A 12,057-nucleotide genomic window follows, 5' to 3' on the forward strand; every position below is an offset into this window, starting at 1 on the left:
TTAGTGTACTTTTTAGCACTTTAGTTAAGAGTTTTATGTTACAGCGTTAGCCCATAAAACTCTTAACTACTGACTTTTAAATGCGGTAGGAGTCTTGACAGGAGAGGGTCTACCACTCACTTCTTCCAAGGTGTTAGGCAAGTCCCATTGAAAAGATAGGATACGCAATTTACGTAAGGGGATTTGCGGTAAACTCGAGTCGCGGAAGAAAAGTGAGCAGTACACCTATACCTGTCAGATTCGTAACACCAGCGGGCGTTAAAAAGCAGTGTTGGAATCTCTCAAAGCTGCTTTTTAAGGCTAACGCAAGACTCGTAATCTAGCCGATAGTTAAAATTTGTACAATGATTAAACAGTACAAAATGTGATGTGATTGATCAAACCTTTGATCACAAATAACGAGATTATTTATTATTTTATTTATTATTTTAATTAGGGTTTATTTTTATTTTACAGGCAAGTTTGTATTTATTTTAACTAGGTAGAATAGTTATTAAATAGTTATTAACTATTTAATAACTACCTAGCTAAAATAAATACAAAGTTACCTGTAAAATAAAACCTAACCTAAATTACACTAACATCTAACACTACACTACAATTAAATCAATTCCCTAAATTAAATACAATTAATTAAATTAAATTAGCTAATTCAAAACAAAAAAACACTAAATTACAGAAAATAAAAAACAAATTACAAGATATTTAAACTAATTACACCTAATCTAATAGCCCTATCAAAATAAAATAAAAGCCCCCCGAAAAATTAAAAAAAAACCTAGCCTAAACAAAACTATCAATAGCCCTTAAAAGGGCCTTTTGCAAGGCATTGCCCCAAAGAAATCTTCTTTTTTACCTGTAAAAAAAAATACAAACAACCCCCCCAACAGTAAAACCCACCACCCACACAACCAACCCCCCAAATAAAAGCCTAACTAAATAAACCTAAGCTCCTCATTGCCCTGAAAAGAGCATTTGGATGGGTATTGCCCTTAAAAGGGCATTTAGCTCTATTGCAGGCCCAAAGCCCTAACCTAAAAAACAAACCCACCCAATACACCCTTAAAAAAATCCTAACACTAACCCCCGTAGATTCACTTACCGGGAGAAGTCTTCATCCAAGCGGCAAGATGTCCTCAACGAAGAAGGCAGAAGTGGTCTACAGATGTGCAGAAGTGGTCCTCCAGATGGGCAGAAGTCTTCATTCAGACGGCATCTTCTATCTTCATCCTTCCGGCGCGTAGCGGGTTCATCTTCAAGACATCCGACGCGGAGCATCCTCTTCTTCCGACGGACTAACGACGAATGAAGATACCTTTAAATGACGTCATCCAAGATGGCGTCCCATAGATTCCGATTGACTGATAGAATTCTATCAGCCAATTGGAATTAAGGTAGAAAAAATCCTATTGGCTGATTGGATCAGCCAAAAAGATTGAGCTTGCATTCCTTTGGCTGATTGGAACAGCCAATAGAATGCAAGCTCAATGCTATTGGCTGATTGGATCAGCTAATAGGATTGAAGTTCAATCCTATTGGCTAATCCAATCAGCCAATAGGATTTTTTCTAACTTAATTCCGTTTGCCTTATAGAATTCTATCAGCCAATCGGAATCTAAGGGACGCCATCTTGGATGACGTCATTTAAAGGTACCTTCATTCGTCGTTAGTCAGTCGGAAGAAGAGGATGCTCCGCGTTGGATGTCTTGAAGATGGACCCGCTTCGAGCCGCAAGGATGAAGATAGAAGATGCCGTCTGGATGAAGACTTCTGCCCATCTGGAGGACCACTTCTGCCTGTCTGGAGGACCACTTCTGCCGGCTTCGTTGAGGACATCTTGCTGCTTGAATGAAGACTTCTCCCGGTAACTGAATCTTCGGGGGTTAGTGTTAGGATTTTTTTAAGGGTGTATTGGGTGGGTTTATTTTTTAGGTTAGGGCTTTGGGCCTGCAATAGAGCTAAATGCCCTTTTAGGGGCAATGCCCATCCAAATGCTCTTTTCAGGGCAATGGGGAGCTTAGGTATTTTTAGTTAGGGTTTTATTTGGGGGGTTGGTTGTGTGGGTGGTGGGTTTTACTGTTGGGGGTGTTTATATTTTTTTTTACAGGAAAAAGAGCTGATTTCTTTGGGGCAATGCCCCGCAAAAGGACCTTTTAAGGGCTATTGGTAGTTTAGTGTTTTTTTTTTGTGATTTAGCTAATTTAATTTAATGTATTTAATTGTATTTAATTTAGGGAATTGATTTAATTGTAGTGTGGTGTTAGTTAAAATAAATACAAACTTGCCTGTAAAATAAAAATAAACCCTAAGCTAGATACAATGTAACTATTAGCTATAGTGTAGCTAGTTTAGGGTTTGTTTTAAATAGGAATTATTTAGTTAATGATAGTAATTTTATTTAGATTTATTTAAATTATATTTAAGTTAGGGGGTGTTAGGATTGGGGTTAGATTTAGGGGTTAATACATTTAATATAGTGGCGGTGACGTTGGGGCGGCAGATTAGGGGTTAATAAGTGTAGGTAGGTTGCGGCGACATTGGGGCGGCAGATTAGGGGTTAATAAGTGTAGGTAGGTTTCGGCGATGTTGGGGGCAGCAGATTAGGGGTTAATAAATATAATGTAGGTGTCTGCGATGTGGGGGCAGCAGATTAGGGGTTAATAAGTATAATGTAGGTGCCGGCGATGTCCGGAGTGGCAGATTAGGGGTTAATAATTATAATGTAGGTGTCGGTGATGTCGGGGGTGGCAGATTAGGGGTTAATAAGTGTTAGGGGTGTTTAGATTTGGGGTTCATGTTAGGGTGTTAGGTGAAAACATAAAATGTGTTTCCCCATAGGAATCAATGGGGCTGCATTACTGAGCTTTATGCTGCTTTTTGGCAGATGTTAGACTTTTCCGCAGCCGGCTCTCCCCATTGATGTCTATGGGGAAATCGTGCACGAGCACATACGACCAGCTCACCGCTGACTTAAGCAGCGCTGGTATTGGAGTGCAGTGTGGAGCTCAATTTTGCTCTACGCTCACTTCTTGCCTTTTAACGCTGGGTTTGTAAAAACCTGTAATACCAGCGCTGCAGGTAAGTGAGCGGTGAGAAAAAAGTTAGTACCGCTCGTTAGCACCGTACAGCTCATAACACAAAACTCGTAATCTGGTTGTTTATTTTTTAATGAAATACACTACTATTTTGGGGTTATTTGGGGATCTGATCTCTGGTTAATTTTATAATCGCTAATTGCTACCAAGATGATAGTAGCTATTAAATAATTGAGGTTGTTACCTTTCCTGGAAAAAGTACCTGCCATACTCATTAGCTTAATTTGCATAAATAATTATACAGTATAAATCAGAAACTAAAGCTGCTAGGACTGATTCCAATACACTTAGAAGAAATTTGACCATGATAGTATTTTTATTTCTTTAGTTAAACTTTAGTTTCAAATTTTTCCTGAACATTAAAAATACCAGCCATATCCAGTAGATTTTAAAGGGACAGTATAGTCAAAATTAAACTTTCATGATTCAGATAGGGCATGTAATTTTAAACAACTTTCCAATTTACTTTTATCATCAAATTTGCTTTTTTCACTTTGTATTCTTTGTTGAAAGCTAAACCTAGGTAGGCTCATATGCTAATTTCTAAGCCCTTGAAGGGGCCACCTTTTAACTCAGTGCATTTTGACAGTTTTTTACAGCTAGACCACGCTAGTTCATGTGTGTCTTAGATAACATGTGCTTTCTCCGGTGGAGTTACCAATGAGTCAGCACTGATTGGCTAAAATTCAAGCCTGTCAAAAGAACTGAAATAAGGAGGCAGTCTGCAGAGGTAATTGCAGAGGTAATCACAGAGGAAACAAGTATATTAATATAACAATGTTGGTTATGCAAAACTGGGGAATCGGTAATAAAGGGATTATTTATTTATTTTCAAACAATACAATTCTGGAGTAGATTTGTCCCTTTAAGTATAAAGCAAATTTTCACCAAACCGATAATGGAAAATGTGCTACTGACAAACAATGAAAATGTCAGATTGTGATTTGTCCACATTAATATGGCTTATCTGAAGGTGTCAATGTATAGATAATTGTTATTTTGATCGTCACCATAGTTTGATATTAAAGTGATGGTAAATCCAATTGTATAAAAAACACTTGGATTTACTATCACTAAAAATAAACAGTAGTTTCAATCATCGTTTACTAAAAAAAGGTGCTAAACTCACCCTATCTGTGCCGCAGTAGATCACTAAACTCAGCATTTCCGGCCACCCAAGGCACAATGCTCTTCTCCTATGAGGTGAAATGTCCACCTCTAAACCAATAGCCATGCTATGATGTCAGTTGACACACACAGCTATTGGTTAACAAGTGGAAATGTCACCTCATTGAAAAAGAGTGCTGTGCCTTGGAGGCACATATTGGGGTATTGAGGCACTGAGTTAGCAATATACCGTACGTGCGGCACATATTGGGGTAGATTTACCAAAGGTAGAGTGGACATGATTCGCTGTAGCAAATCATGTCCACTCAACCTTGCTAAATGCCAACAGCATACGCTGTCGGCATTTAACATTGCACAAGAATTTCTGGTGAAATGCTTGTGCAATGCCACTCCCTGCTCGTATTGGATCGGGATGATTTCAGTAATTGTGGAAAAGTTAAAGAGCAGCGGTCTTACAACCACTGCTTCTTAACTTACGTTTCCGGTGGTCCTTTATGTATATATATATATATATATATATATATATATATATATATATATAATCCATGTGTGTTTCTCAGGAGTATCATAGCCAGTGCCTCACCTGCCTCGGACTTCAACCACACGTCACTTCCGGTGGACCAGAAACGATGGGGCGTTGATGCAGCATCTGCTGCTTAATAAATCGACCCCATAGGATGAGTTTAACACTGTTCTTTTAGTAAATAATTATAGAAACTAATGTTTATTTTTATTGAGGGTAAATCTTAGCGTTTGCTATACAATTGGATTTACCATCACTTTGACATATCTGTTTGCTAGCATAGCACAGCTCCAAAATATGTTGTGTTTTTTTTATTTATTTGGTTTTGTCTAAGATTTTGCTACATAGCCGAGTAGACAACTACACTTATGTTGCTAGGCAAGCAGGAAGATGAGCTCTGCTTTATAATTTTAAAGAAAAAAAAATATAAAAGGAAACTGTGAAATATTCCCTGCTGATATTGCATACCATAAGTTGCCTGAATGTAATAAACACAAATACAACCCAAGAGGTGTGAAATAGACACACATAAACCTTAAAATGCAACACAAAATGAAGAGCACGTGCACGGCCATTGGTCATATTTTTGTGCATGCTTTGATAGACACGTTTTGCAGACACGCTGTGAGCTTGCTCATGTTAGTCACGCAGAAATACTGTGTCATTTTCACTGTAAAGATTGCGATTTGTATTGTCAGAAAAGCTGCACACAGACATATTAACATAAATCCTGATGGAAAGCTTCTGCGTTTGACAGCGTCTCGCAAGCAGACATGTCTTTATGTCACTCTAGCTATTCCTGTGTCGTACACATGAGGTTTAATCACAGGTGTGCAGTGTGAAAAACAGCATTTTATTCTTATGCAGGTGCAGTTTGTTTGTAATACATAGAATCTTTGTAAATAAAAATGGCATTTCTGCTAGGATTTTTTTTTTAACAACAAATGACAAACACACTGATATAACAGCAGGAAAACTCAGAGAACTTTGTATCAAGAGAAAATACTGGTCCATAGTAAGATTGTTTAGAACTCTAAACTTTGATAAAGGGTATTGTTTGACAAAATGTAACTTTCATGATTGCAATATGGCATGCAATTTTAAACAACTTTTCAATTTAGTTTTATTATCAACTTTGCTTTGTTCTCTTGGTATTTTTTGTGGAATACACAAAGAATTTAATTATAAAGACGGCGAAGGATGCCTCTTATCTCAGTGCATTTTAACAGTTTTTGACTGTTAGATAGTGCTAGTTCAAGCGTGTCATATTAAATAACATTGTGCTCACACATGTGGAGTTATTTAAGAGTCAGCACTGATTGGCTAAAATGCATTTCTGTCAAAAGAACTGAGATAAGGGGGCAGTCTGCAGCGGCTTAGATACAAGGTAATCACAGAGGTAAAAAGTGTATTAATATAACTGTGTTGGTTATGCAAAATTGGGGAATGGGTAATAAAGGGATTTGTCTATATTTTTAAGCAATAAAAATTCTGGCATAGAATTTTAATGTCCCTTTAAGGGGATATTAAAGGGCATTATTAAAATGTTTTAATGTGTTAGAGGATTTTATTATTATAGCATGAATAATATGTGTTTAACCCCTGCAAAATCAGTTTGCACATAATTCATCTATTTGTTCTATAAGGTTTTGAATGTGTCACTTTTGCACTAGAGCTTGTCACGCAAATGTGCACTGGCATAACAAGTTAGGCGCAATGCAAATGAGACCTCGCGTTCACATTGCCTGGAAGCATTGCGCTTACGAGAGCGCGCTTCCATAGGCTCCAATGGGAGCTTCATTCTCATGCAGTGACACATGGCAAACCACCTAGCGCAGTACAGGGGATAAGAATATAGCCCCCAACCATGCACTTTTGCACAGTTGCTATAAAATAACAGTGATCTCACCTAAAACTTCAGAAACTTAAGGGTAGTATTATAAGTATTTTTATCAGTAAGTTGCCATTTGGTTCTACCCTATTTTAATGGGACCTTTATATTATTGTGGGTCCTAGGCACTATGCCTTCTGTGCCTATTGGATATTAGATAATTTGGCACTGTGGGAGGCAAAATATTGTGCCACAAATGCATTTTAAAACCTAGTAATAAATAGCTTACTGTGGAGTTTTCAAATGGATTGTAAATATATTAAAATATGGAAACCTAAAGTCATTACATTCATTTTCCCTAGGAATTCTTATGTCAGCATTCCAATAAAAAAATACTAATGTCACATCAACAAATTTATATTAAGATACTTTGTTTATAGATTTCAACCTTTGTGAGTCAGGTGCTCTGCCTTTACAATGATATGCTCTAGAGCAGTGGTTCTCAACTCAAGTGACTTGTATCAACAGTTCCTGCTGGTGGTGGTATAATGGTGTGGGGGATATTTTCTTGGCACACTTTGGGCCCCTTAGTACCAATTGAGCATCGTTTAAATGCCACAGCCTACCAGAGTATTGTTGCTGACTATGTCCATCCCTTTATGGCTACAGTGTACACATCTTCTGATGCTACTTCTAGCAGGATAATGCACCATCAAGCGGCAAATCAAACGGACTACGGACCGATCAGATAATACATAGGAAAAAAGTGTAACTGCATTATGTGATCGGTCCATGTGCCCGTGAAGTCAATGTCTTGACAACCAATAAGGTTGTGTTTCCAGTGTGCCACTAGTGCCTTGTATATGATCAGTGAGGAGTAGGGCTGTGTGCACATGCGCATTGAAGAATACGGGCCATAGAATTTCTCGACCCGTTGTTCTAAAATAAGTCACCTTAAACAGCTCTTTGGAGAAGGTTGGGCCTCTTGCGCATGCGCAGTAAGCGCCCACACCTCAACAGCTGATTTCACGTCACCAGAAGTGACGTAGTGCACGCATTCTTATTATATACAACTTATTTTAGAACACCTGCACTATTCGGTTTTGGTTTTGTTTAAAACTAAACGAAAGTTGAATTTTCATTAAATATTTACATTCGTTTTTATTTAAACAAATGTAAATGTTTCAAAGCTAAAGATGAAACGTTCACCTGTACTCACAATTCTTACCCTAACGCACTCTGAAAAGCGAGCTAACCTGATCCTTTTCTTGCCAGAACCCTGGCTGCACTAACAGAAAGCTTAACCATTCAGCTCACAAGACCTGCACTAAAGCTAGCGCAGGTCCTGGGTTGGGAGCGAGCTCAGCCTCCTATTAGCGCGGACAGGGACCGGGCAAGAAGATTGGTTAGCGCTCTCCAGAGCACGTTAAAAGACCTTTAAAGACCTTTAAAGGGACAGTTTACTCAAACATTTTCTCCCCTTTAATTTGTTCCCAATGTTTCAATTTACCTGCTGGAGTGTGTTAAATTGTTTACAAGTATTTCCTTATATTGGCATTTGAAATAGTTGATTTAGCCTGTGGTATTCCCACCCATCCTGAAAGTTTTTGGCCTCAATGCCATGCTGTGTTAACACATCTAGAAGAAGAAATTACACTCCCAGTAGGTTATAGAAGAGTAATAAAATGTTAATTTTCCTTTGTTCTCTCCATGTAATGGTGATTGGTTTATGGACAGATATAAGATAAAGAAGCAGGTATATGTACACTATGTGATAAAGTAATGAGAACTGATTATACCTACAAGCTCAACCCATTTTATTAGATTGTGGCTTTAAAACACAAAATCAGCTAATTCATATAAACAAATAAGCCTTAAAAAAGCAAATCTCATGCATTTTATACTCCGCCGCTGGTAAAAAAAGTAATTGGAAACACATTAAAGGGACACTGAACCCAATTTTTTTCTTTTGTAATTCAGATAGTGCATGCAATTTTAAGCAACTTTCTAATTTACTCCTATTATAATTTTTTCCTCATTCTCTTGCTATCTTTATTTGAAAAGGAAGGCATCTAAGCTTTTTTTGGTTCCGAACTCTGGACAGCACTGTTTTATTGGTGGATGAATTTATCCACCAATCAGCAAGAAAAACCCAGGCTGTTCACCAAAAATGGGCCAGCATCTACCTGTAAACCTAGATTCTTGCATTTCAAATAAAGATACCAACAGAATAAAGAAAATGTGATAATAGGAGTAAATTAGAAAGTTGCTTAAAATGTTATGCTCTATCGGAATCACAAAAGAAAAAAATTGGGTTCAGTGTCCCTTTAAGGGGAAAACAATTTTATAGTATACTGTCCCTTTAATGTAAGTATTAAGCCTTTAAAAGTAATTTAAAGGAAACTAATAAATACTGATGAATTTTGTCATTATTCTTTCCTTTCTTTTAAATTTTACTGGTGCATTCATTTTGATATGTTTTCATTTACGAAACCAAAAATCAGATTTCCGGTACAAATGTGCATTAGTTTGAAAACGAATATGTTCGATCTTTATTACTTACTAAAACAGAGCATGGCTTGCTGAGATTGTATGTTTCACATGTACATATGTATTAACTAATATTGCTTGTCACAATCATTATTTATTTGCCACATGTCATCGCCCCTAATACTGACTGCAAAGCGAATTACTCATCATACAGTCATATCCCGGTACTATCAGTCAGGGGAATGGCTTCTTTGACATTGACCTTTTCTGTGTTAGCAGAGGAACTTTGATGTCTGCCTCTCTCTCTCTGGATTTCCTCCGAAGGTAATGCTTGGAACCTTTTAAGAGGAATTTCACAATATAATTCTTGCCCTTAAAATGATTATTGCAGCAATAAAAATCAATATGTCATCTTTGCTCCTCTCACAGCTGTACGGTTTAGCAAACTAGACTGATTTTTTTTTTTTTTTTTTGCAAATATATTATCGGTCGTCTGTAACAATGATAACCTTTACATTCCCTGTACAACTCATTGTCTCTCATAAAGCTACACTTATTGAAACAAAAATCATACAGAAGCTACAGAGAATGATACAATCTTCCGGACATCATCCTCAACTGGAATTTTTTTAACGGACTTGAAAATCATCCTCTGAGAAATACGCTGTTATTTCAATGAGAAAAATAAAATACAATGTTTGTGTAAACCAGAGTTTAAAGTGATGGTAAATCTCACTTTTTTAAAATCATATTTGTAATGTTAGTGATATTTTAGATGGAGTTTAAAGGGACACTGAACCCAATTTTTTTCTTTTGTGATTCAGATAGAGCATGCAATTTTAAACAACTTTCTAATTTACTCCTATTATCAATTTTTCTTTGTTCTCTTGCTTTCTTTATTTGAAAAAGAAGGCATCTAAGCTATTTTTTTGGTTCAGCACCATGGAAAGCACTTGTTTATTGGTAGGTGAATTTACCCACCAATCAGCAAGAACAACACAGTGTGTTCACCAAAAATGGGCCGGCATCTAAACTTACATTCTTGCATCTCAAATAAAGATACCAAGAGAATGAAAATAATTTTATAATAGGCGTAAATTAGAAAGTTGCTTAAAATTGCATGCTCTATCTGAATCACGATAGAAAAAAAATTGGGGTTCAGTGTCCCTTTAATTAATCGCTTGTAATAAAGTTTGTGCTATAACTTACTTTTTAATATAGATATGAAATTCAAATACCCCGTGCTCTGCCGCCCACTTTAAAAGTCAATCTTTCTGTGAGCTATCAGTTTGAGTTGTTCTCCAATCAGCGCTCTCCCCTTATGGCACTTTTGTTGTAGCTATAGCGCTGATTGGACAACAATTCAAAACGTTAGCTCACAGAAAAGTTGACTTTTGAAGGAGGCGGCGGAGTGCAGGGTATTTGAATTTCATATCTATATTAAAAAGCAAGTTATAGTGCATCTTCATCAAAAATTGGTAAATTAAACTCCTTCTAAAATATCAGTAACATTCCTGATCTGATTTTAAAAAGGGGAGAGTTTACCATTACTTTAAGTTATTGAAATGCCCAGAAGTGGAAAATATTGTTTATATCAATTTAAAGGGAAACTGCTCCTTTAAGTTTCATTGTTTTTTGTTATTTTATGCAATATAAATATGAAAATTGTAATCTTTCCAATAACCCTTGGGAGATTGGAAAGAAGGTATTCCATGAATTTAAGAACCACAACCCTTCTACATGCATCATAGTGATTGCTTGATATGATCAGGAGTTTAATTGTATCTGTCCCTAATTGGCCAGAGCAAAAGATATCAGATAAAAAAAAAACATTTAAAAGATGTTTCAAGGTGTATGTCACAAAGCAATGCAAATGGCAAATTTTACTAACAAAATAACACTTTAAACGCTGTTATCATATATATTTTTATGCAGATATTTTGTAATCAAATGATTTGGGGCTGGTGCATTATATACATGCAAAATTAACTTTAAAGGGACAGTAAAAATTGATTTTTGATTATTCAAATTGAGAGTGCAACTTTAAACAACCTTCCAATTTACTTATGTTATTTAATTTGCTCTGTTTTTTTTGGTATCCTTTGTTGAAAATGATACCTATGTATGCTCAGGAGCAGCAATGCACTACTGGGAACTAGCTGCTGATTGGTGGTTTTACATAAATACATCTAGTCATTGGCTCACCTAATGTGTTCAGCTAGCTCCCAGTAGTACATTGCTGCTCCTTTATAAAAATGATACCAAGATAATGAAGCATATTTGATAATATAAGTAAACTGTAAAGTAGTTTAAAATTGCATGTTCTATATGAATCATTCATTTCCCTTTAAATTCCCTTTATGGGGAACATTATTTTTTATTTTATTTTCAATTGATCTTTTGTGTATACCATTGTTAGTCAACATTTTTGTTATAGTTTCTATTTCAATCCATCAGTATTTCCAAATGGAAACATTATTTATAATCTCAGATGACTGTAAGTTATTCCAAACCATTAGCTGCCCTTTGAACCAGGAAATTCATTAAATGTACTTATATTGTACAGACCTCCAAATGTCCCTATTTGAGAGGGACAGTTCCTAATTCTAATCTCTGTCTCACAATCCCTCTGTCAGGTTTTTTTTTCCCTATTTTGTTTGCCATGTGCTGCTGGCAGCCATTTTACTCACCTCTCTTGCTGACTATGGTGCATTGTGGGGGATGTTGCTCATTTCATGCACTTCCTTTTATGGCCAGACTGGTGTGCATCATTTGTGTGAGACAGGATGCAGTCTCAGAATTGTGATGTCATCACTTATTATTTTAAGGGCCTCTGTTCAGTATGCTTTGCCTTTGCCTTGTCTCAGACCTGTTTGTGAGAGCTCCTGTGTATTACCTGGCTGCCTGACGTCCTTCCTGGTTCCTAATACCTGGCTTGTTCCTGACTCTGCTGTTTTCCTTGTTCCTGATTCTGGCTCGTCTGACTATTC

The sequence above is a fragment of the Bombina bombina genome, chromosome 7, assembly GCF_027579735.1.
Source record: "Bombina bombina isolate aBomBom1 chromosome 7, aBomBom1.pri, whole genome shotgun sequence".
NCBI lineage: Eukaryota > Metazoa > Chordata > Amphibia > Anura > Bombinatoridae > Bombina > Bombina bombina.